We start from the raw sequence: 9,536 nt of genomic DNA, 5'->3' as shown, positions 1-9,536 counted from the left end.
AGCCTCCCCAGTGCTAGGATCACAGTGTGTGCACTATGCCAAGCCAGAGACCTCACAGAGAAATATTACCCCAAGCAAAAGCAGAGTTGGCCCATTGGAGAGGCCTTCAAACTCAGTCTTCATTAATTCATTCTTGAACTTGTTAATTCAACACCCATTTCTATACCCTATTATTGTATTCATTGACACCAGATATAGCAATATAAGGACACACACACACACACTATGACATCTATATTGACCATATATATAGAGTATATATTCATCACATATAATGTAAATAATTATATATGTAATCACAATGTCAGATGGAAAGTACTCAATATATATAATACATACATACATATACACATACATATATATGTGTGTGCCATACACACACACACACACACACACACACACACACACACACATACATATCCATATAATGCCAAAGAGAGTATTGCAGGGATATGTTTGCTTATTTTGGTACATTTGAGTTATTTTTTCTTTTAGATAGGGTCCCATAGAGTGTAGGGAGGCCTCAAGACTTGCTCTGCAGCTGAGAGGATGACTTTGAACCCTTGATCCTCCTGCTTCCACTTCTCAAGTGCTGGATTTCAGAAGGTGCCACCATGCCCAGATGCTGCAGAGACTTGAAGAAAGTTGTGTGAACACAGGCTAGCGTGATTGAAGGAGGAGCAGCTGGTCCGCGGCTGCAGTGGGATGTTGTCTGGGCTGACTCATGAGTAGTGAGCAGTAAATTCTCAGAGACCACGGAGAAGAATTAGCTTTATGTTCTACTTCCGAAGCAGGAGCATCATTAATAATCCTTGGGCCCACACTAAAGATAGCCGAACAGTAAAGCCTGGCTAGGGATTAGAGCTCTAATCTCAGTAAGCACCTTCAGAGGAGAAATGAAGGATGAGAAGCTTGACTCAGCAAAATCAACTTTGCTTTGCTTAAAAAAAAAATTCTTTTTAGATGTATAAGTATTTTGCCTACATGTATGCACAGTATGTGTGCCCACTGCCCATAGAGTCAAAAGTGAGCATGGCATTCCTTGGAACTAGAGTTACAGATGGTTGCAAGCTGCCATGTGGGTTCTGGGGACTGGGCCCGAGTCCTCTGTAGGAGCAGTGAGTGCTCTTAACTGCTGAGCCATCTCTTCAGCCCCCATGCTTCTCCTTTCAATTAAAAGAGGCCATTTGGAGTCAGTACTGAAAAGCAAATTTTGGGGGCTCAGCAGATGGTTCTGTGATTAATTTCAGCACCCACATGGTGGCTCACAACCATCTGTACTCTGGCTTCAGAGGCTCTGACACTCCCTGCTGGTCTCCATGCACACCAGGCACCCAGGTAGTGCACAGACATGCATGCAGACAAAACGCCCACATACACAAAATAAAACACACTTTTTATTAGGAGGGGACCTTGGTGGGGGGAATGTCTATGTTCTTCTATCTTTATTATAGAATCACATCTGTATTTTCCAGTGGCTTCCAAAAGATGAAATTTTAACAGTAACACACACCAACAGTTTAAAGAGGTAAAACCATTGATAATTAGGACCGCTTGAGATCAAGGGAGGTGGATTAGCGTATTAAAAATCACTCCCTATTTTAACAGAGATTTGTATTTATAAATACGTTTACAGTCTTCTGCTTAGACATGATGTTTTTGTTACCTATATTTTGCCGACTTTATTAGATGGGTATTAGCTAACTTTCTAGTTCCTATGACCACACACCTGAAAGAAACAAAAGGAGAGGGCCAGTTTTGGCTCCCAGTTTCGGAGTGGTCAGTCTACCAAGACAGAGAAGTCACGGCAAACAGGTCACAGGAGAGCAACAAGCAAAGGGAAAAGGGATAGCAGGGGTGGCTAGGGCAAAATCAGCCTCCAAGGACGACATACCTTCAGGGACCTATTTCTCCCATGAGGCCCTGCCCCCTACTTTTCACCGATTTCCATGATTAGGTCAGAACCCTCAGAATCTGACTGTCTGTGAAAATGCCCTCAAAGACACACCCAGAGGCAGACATGCCCAGAGGCAGATTTCACTAACCTCTCATGGGTTTATTAGCCCAATCAAGTTGACAACCAGTATTTTTAGCATCATATTATGTAAAGGAAATTTGCGTCTTGTCCTCCTTCCCTGACTCCACCCCCTCCCTGTCACTGTCCTACAGAGCAACCACACCAGAGTATCTAACAAAGTGTGTCCTAGCGTCCCCACCGTGCTTCATAAAGATGGCGTAGTCCAGTGCATACAGCAGACTCTGGAGTCTGGCACTAGGTTTGTAAAATCTCAGGTCTGTCTTATTGCTTTTATGTCTCTGCTGCAGCTACTTAAACTTGAGTGGCTCAGTTTCCTTGTCTGTAGCTATGAAAGGATTATGAGCCAGGCGGTGGTGGCGCACACCTTTAATCCCAGCACTCGGGAGGCAGAGCCAGGCGGATCTCTGTGAGTTTGAGGCCAGCCTGGTCTACAGAGTGAGTTCCAGGAAAGGCACCAAAGCTACACAGAGAAACCCTGTCTCGAAGAACAAACCAACCAACAAACAAAAAACCAAAAAAAAAAAAAAAAAAAAATGAAGAAAGGATTATGAGGACTGAATGAATCTATGCACACTCAGAGGTGTCAGTCCCTTAGATTGGCCTAGACTAAGATCAGCGACACACAAGGAACATGACTATTTCATTTAAATGGAATATACAGGTAGACTGGAGATTCATTAACTATACCTGAAAAGTAAATATAAAATAGGGTTGAAAAGAATCCTTCTTTCTTTCTTTCTTTCTTTCTTTCTTTCTTTCTTTCTTTCTTTCTTTCTTTCTTTCTTTCTTCCTTCCTTCCTTCCTTCCTTCCTTCCTTCCTTCCTTCCTTCCTTCCCGTCTGTCTGTCTGTCTGTCTGTCTTTGTAACAAAAAAATGTTTACGGTTACGGCTCTTTGTAAGAATGTGTAATAGAAAGCCATGTTGTGCACATTTAAAGCACAAGACCAGCCAGAGAAAGGACATAAAAAAGAAGTGGTGAAGATGGTAACAATGCGGGGTCTGGAGATGACTGTCAGCAAAATGCTCACTGTGCAAGCACAAGGTCCTGAGTTTGGTCTGAGAAAAGCCAAGTGTGGTAGCATATCTATAACCCCAGCAGTAGGTGGATGCTGGGGGCGGGCAGAGAGAGGGAGGCTCCTTGGAACTCCCTGGTCAACCTGCTTAGCAGGATCTATGAGCTCCAGGTTCAATGAGAGACCCTGTCTCAGTAAACAAGGTAGAGAGCAGTTGACACACACACACACACACACACACACACACACACACACACACATACACACAGTGCTGCCTAGTCTTATGTCAATTTGACATGCAAACTAGAGTTATTTGAAAGGAGGGAACCTCAATTGAGAAAATGCCTCCAGCAGATCAGACTGTAAAGTGTTTTCTTGATTAGTGACCAATGGGGAAGGCCCATCCCACGGTGGGTAGGCTAGTGGGGCTGGGTTCTATAAGAAAGCAGACTGAGCAAGCCAGTAAGCAGTATTCCTCCATGGCCTCTGCATCAGCTCCTGCCTTCAGGTTCTTGCCCTGCTTGAGTTCCTGTCCTGACTTCCTCCGCTGATGGACTATGATCTGGAAGTGTAAGCCATAAATAAACCCTTTCCTCCCCAACTTGCTTTTGGTCATGGTGTTTCATTACAGCAATTGTAGCCCTGACTAAGACACAGAACATAGGATGGTGTCCTGTGTACATCCAATAGGTAGGCCACACAGCTGACTTCCTGCAGCCATTGCAGAAAGGGAAACCTGAGTTAAAAAGGCCAATTGCTCAAGAGAAGTATTTTTCCATATGTTAAGACCATTACATTAACACTTATTAGTACCGCTGAACACTATCAGAGATGAGGCTAAACAATATCTTTAGCCTCTTTTTAGGAAATGACCTTACAGAATTTGCAAGAGTACTGTGGTAAAATAGTTCTCACTCACCCAAAGCCCACATAGTAAAGGCAGTTAGTTCTATGGAGAGATGGGACTCAGTGGCCCTGGACCTTGGCTTTTTGCCTCACAAAGAGGAAGGTTTTCAAATGCCTGGAAAGTACTATATCTTCTCTTCCTTTCTTTTTTTGGGGAGCTGAGGATCGAACCCAGGGCCTTGTGCTTGCAAGGCAAGTGCTCTACCACTGAGCTAAATCCCCAACCCCTCTTCCTTTCTAATTGTTTGATTTTCTTAATCAAATGTTATTTCTTCATCACATTTTATCCTCATAACCAAGTATGAGACAGTCACTCCTTTTAAAAGATGGTCTCATTCTATACAGCCCAAGCTGTCCTAGAACCTGAGATCCTCCTGTCTCAGCTGGGAGTACAAGCATACACACCACACCAGCTCCCAGAGTTTTAAGTAGATGTAGAAAGTTCTCCACTCTGTTCTACTGATGTGACAGAGGTGTTCAGATTTGAGAGACTTAGACAGTAAACATTAATTTCTCATCTGTATAATGGTACAGGGTAGTGTTAATCCCACCAGTTGAGAATAAGATCATTACCACAATTTAAAGTCAACTTGAAGAAAACTTTAATTAAATACTCATCAGGTGGGTGGGCTCTGGCCATTTCCATACCCAGTGCCAGAATATGGCCCTGAATCTAGTTTTGCAAGAGCTTAAGAAGAAAAGCCCACAATTCACTGCATTTCCCATCAGGTCCAATCAGGGGCAAGTATCCATCCTGATGTATTTCCTGCCTGTGATCCTCTCAACTACATGTGATCAAGCACATCTGGTGCAGATGGGTCAAACAAACTTGTTAAGGGAGTAAAAACGTGTGACTTGATATCTCCTATAAACAATAACCTCTAGCAGTTCAGGAACTACCTGTTCTTGGGCTAGGGGCTTGCAGATCAAAGACATTTTTGTTTCATGGGTCTCCTAGGCACAGTAATTAAAACTTAGAATGTAACTTTGGCTCTCACAGTAGGAGTTCTGGGGTACAGATGTATTTAAAAAGTCAAAGGTTGGGCTAGGGATGGCTCAGTGGATGAAAGACATTTGCCACCAAGCCAGACAACTTGAGTTTGATCCCAGGACCCACATGATGGAAGGAAAGAACCCACTCCTACAAGTTGGCTCATGTATATGTAAACACACACACACACACACACACACTAAAAATGTATTTACAGTTTTTTAAGTCAAAGGTTGACACTGAAGAAGGCCTTCAATATTTGACTTCCAAAGCTATCTTGATGCCAATGCCCGGATGGTGGGAGAAATGAGCAGAGGAAAGAACAGAGAGGGGCTCAGCTAAGGTGATCACTGCACACTGGGAAATATCATGTTCTAGCAGTCGGCCTGCTGATTGGGACCAGAGCATAGCCCCCAACTTTGGTGGTCAGTTACTTGTCTGACACACTTTCCCTTCTTCCCCACTTCTAATTGTTCTACTGTTGGCCTTTACAGTGTCTCATTTCTCTGTCCTGTAACATGACCTAGCAATAGTACTCTTCAGAAAGGGTGTGAAAATTGATGTCTTTGTTTGGGAAGCTGTAACAAAATGCCACAGGCCGGATGGCTTATAAATAACAGTAACTTATCTTTCTCAATTCTGGAAGCTGAGGAGCCCAGGGTCAAGGCATAGGCACCTTGGTGAGCAGATGGTGCCTTCTTACTGTGCCTTCACATGGTGAAGGGCAGAGAGCTCCTCTGATCCTCTCTTATCGAGACCTAATCCCATTCAGGAGGGATCCACACTTACAACCTTATCATCTTTAAAGGCTCAGGCCCTGTGTCCTAACAGTATCACAGTTTGAATTTTTTTTTTTGTGGGAGTACAAATGTTTAGAACATATGAATTGATATAATACATGTACAGCAATTAACATTTTTTGACTCACAGCTGATACTCAATAGTTGATTAACTATTGATTATGATTAATTATAGGACTTTATCAGCTATGCCAGCAACTCTCTCCCCTCACCACCAACTTGCAATTAGTTAGCAAGTCCTATCTATGTCTCTAATTTATGAGTGCATGAATATTCAGAATCTTTTAAGTGGCAGATGTTTTAGATATGGAAATCATAACATAGGGATTTGGATTTTAAAAAAAGAATATAAACCAAATAAAAATCAACAAAACACTTTACCAGAGGGATCCAGTAAGTTCATTTGGCTTCAGCTGCCATCTTGAAATAATGTGTTATATACGATTTGTTTACAACTCACAGCTGGAAAAATCTGGAGAAGTCATTCTGTTCCCTCACCCTAAAACTGAGGTGTCCTAGGCTTCCACCCTAGTCAAGCATTCTGTTATCTAACAGAGTGATGTAGTTGTGTTCCTACATACGATTCTTCATACAGTCCTCAGGATTCTCATTCCTGTGTTTGGTTTCTAGTTTAATTTCACAGAAAGGTAAACGAGCAACTCCTGTCTGCTGTCTTCTCGGTAGTTTGTTGGTGTCTTAGGGTTTCCATTGCTATGATAAAACACCAAGACCCAAAGCAACTTGGAGAGGAAAGCATTTATTTTTACCTTATACATCCCCATGGAGCAGTCTATTATTGAGGGAAGTCAGGGCGGGAACTGGAGTGTGCAGGAACCTGGAGGCAGGAACTGAAGCAGACACCACAGAGGGGTGCTGCTTACTGGCTTGCTCCCTATGGCTTGTTCAGCCGCTGCCGCCTCCTCCTCCTCCTCCTCCTCCTCCTCCTCCTCCTCCTCCTTCTTCTTCTACCTTCCAGGACCACCTGCCCAGAGATGGCACACTTCCGTGGCTTGGGCCTGCCACATCAATCAATTAATTAAGAAAATGCCCCCACAGACTAGTCTACAGGCAATCCGATGGAGGCATTTTCTTAATTGAGGTTCCTCTTTATAAATAACTCTAGCTTGTGTCAGGTTGACGAAAACTAAACAGAATAGCTGTGTCTGTTAAAAAAAAAAAATAGCAGCTGTATGCATGTCTGTGGTTACCAAACCAGTTAAAATTTGAGAGTACCAACCACTGCCTTCTGAGTCTTCTAATCCCCAGACCCAGTGCAACCCACTGCCTGTTCCTTTTTCTGAGCAGCAGATGGCGCTGTGCACAAGCCTAAATGGCCTAAGTCATCTATCCATTCACCATGCTCTTCCCAGGGCTGACTTCTGAAGATCTGAGCTGTGTGCAGCAGGCACAGTGTGCAATTTATGTGGCACAGGCCACTGGGTTATCATGGAATTGGCTTCCTCTTTTTCCTAGGTCCACAGACCGAGCATATTTCAGGGTTTTCAACATTAGACTTGGCTACATGGCCAAGCTGTGGCCATGAAATGCAAAGAGACATATGCAATTTCTAGACTTGGCCTTAAAACAACAACAACAACCCTCCAAAAAACAAAAAAGAAATTCTCAGTTTATTCCTCTATAAGCCTTACAAGGAAGTCAAATACTGAAGAGGGGGGAGATGTCACTACCCTGAGTCCTAGAAGGCCACCTGGGGCCTAGTGTCCACATAGACTTGAATGTACACTGGGCTGTCAGAGATGTAAGAATTAAAGCCCAACATATTAGGCTGAAAATTTAAGGTTTGTTACAGTAATTACTCAACCCTAAAGGATACAAACATTCGCTGATAAAACTCTCATAACTTCCCACAGGGCAAGCCTGTTGGAGACATTCGTAGGAAATACCCAAGTTTTGTGCAACAGGGAATTCTGACATTAGACTCTACACAAGAAGAGACCACCTCTGGCAAGGAATTTTAAAAGGTTTTGTTTGTTTTCCAAGAGAGCAGTTTTCTGTATAGTTCAGTTGGTCTTAACTCCAGACCTCTTGCCTCAGTCCTCTGAGTGCTGGGATTATAGGTGTGTGCCATACATTAGTTGTTTCTTTTAAAAAGGGGTCTATGTAGCCCTAAATGGCCTTGAACCTGTCACCAATTGAGCTACACACTACACACCATTTCCTTTTAAAAAGATGTTTCATTTTTATTTATTCATTTTGCAGTGCTGGAACTTAGGCCTTGTTCATGCTGGGAAAATGTTCTACTGCTTAGCTGCACCCCAGCCCTCTGTCAGGGCAGATTTTAAAGACCTTATCTCCCCAGTTGCCTAGCAGGCAAAGGGTTGGATCTATAAACCCATCTGTAGATTAGAAAGCAGGAGGCTGGCAGAGGAATGCAAATTAGCTCAGGATAAAGACACACACACACACACACACACACACACACACACACACACACACACAGAGAGAGAGAGAGAGAGAGAGAGAGAGAGAGAGAGAGAGAGAGAGAGAGAGAGAGAATATCAAGTGGTCAAGTTTGTTTATTAGGAAAGCCAATACGTTGGCGAGTGTTTCGGAATAGAGTGAATCCTTCAACGAAAACAAAAGTACTATAATTAGCAAAATGGGAAGTTACCTTTTTGTTTTTTTGAGATAGGGTCTCACTCTGGCACCCATGCTGACCTGTAACTCACTAGAGTGCCCAAGTTGGTCTCGAACTCTGTCAGTTCTCGTGCCTCAGTTTCCCAATGCTGGGATTGTGGTATAAGCTACCACAAGTGGCTCAGTGACTTCTCCCTTTGCTGTACATGTTTCTCTGCTGACAGGGGGGTTCGTTCCATCTCCCTCCGTGGAGCTGGGGCCTTCTCATGACTTGCATCAGTTAACAGAATGGAGCGGAGGCAGCGTGACCAGAACCCCCGTGTCTACACAACTTCTGCTCTCTTGGAGCCCAGCCGCCACATCACAAAAGCCTGTTTAGTTTGTGGAGGACAGAGGTCATGGTGGGGAGAACCCAGAGGCCCAAGCAAAGGCTAACCCCAGCTGTTTGTCTTCTGAGTGATTCTCTGTGGGTGTTCTGCCCAGCTGAGCTCTCAGTAGAATTCAGCAGCAGCGTTTGTGACCACGATCCAGAAGAACCAACTGGTGAGCGAAGGCCAATTAACTCACAGAATCGTAGTACTGAAACAGAGCTCTGTGTGTGGCTCAGTTGGTTGAGTGTTTGCCTTGTATGCATGGGGTCCTGGGTTTGATCCCCAGCACTGGATAAGCCAGGTGGCTCATGTGTGTTAACGCTAGCCAGCACGGAGAGAGGGAGAAGGATCAGGAGTTGAGGTTCATTCTCAGCTGCACATTAAAATTCAAGGCCAGCCTGGGCTAAATTGAGACCCTGTCTCAAAAAAGCCACTGAATTTTTTTTGTGGGTATTCTGTAATAAAGGATAATTGAAACAGGATGGCTCATAAGTACTTTTGAACAAGATGGGAATGCCTCAAGGGTCAGGTGGGGCATGAGACATCAGACAGTGAGCCAGAGAAGACAATCATTCAATAGGCAATTACTGAATTCCCTTGACTGAGTCAGTTAAGCCAGGAAGACTCAAGAATCATCAAGGTAAGTTCCTGCCCTCAAGGAAGTCAAAGCAAGGCAGAAGAAGATGGAAAAGCAAGGGGGCTTCCTCCTCTTCCCGAAGACCTGAATTCAGTTCCCAGAACCCACATCTGGTGAGTTCCAACCTCCTGTAACTCCAGCTCCAGGGGCTCTAACACCCCTCTGGTCTCTGCAGGTACCTG

At 43.9% G+C, this 9,536-nt stretch overlaps 1 non-coding gene across 1 annotated transcript; it reads right to left on the bottom strand.

Moving 5' to 3' along the window:
• Positions 1-4,106: 4,106 nt before the first annotated feature.
• Trnaa-ugc lies at positions 4,107-4,181 on the bottom strand. Its single transcript has one exon. It is a non-coding gene; the product is annotated as a tRNA-Ala (tRNA).
• Between the last annotated feature and the right edge of the window lie 5,355 nt (positions 4,182-9,536).

The sequence above is a fragment of the Onychomys torridus genome, chromosome 5, assembly GCF_903995425.1.
Source record: "Onychomys torridus chromosome 5, mOncTor1.1, whole genome shotgun sequence".
NCBI classification, from domain to species: domain Eukaryota; kingdom Metazoa; phylum Chordata; class Mammalia; order Rodentia; family Cricetidae; genus Onychomys; species Onychomys torridus.
Note: the sequence above shows the minus strand (reverse complement) of the source record. Positions and strands in the feature narration are given on the sequence as shown.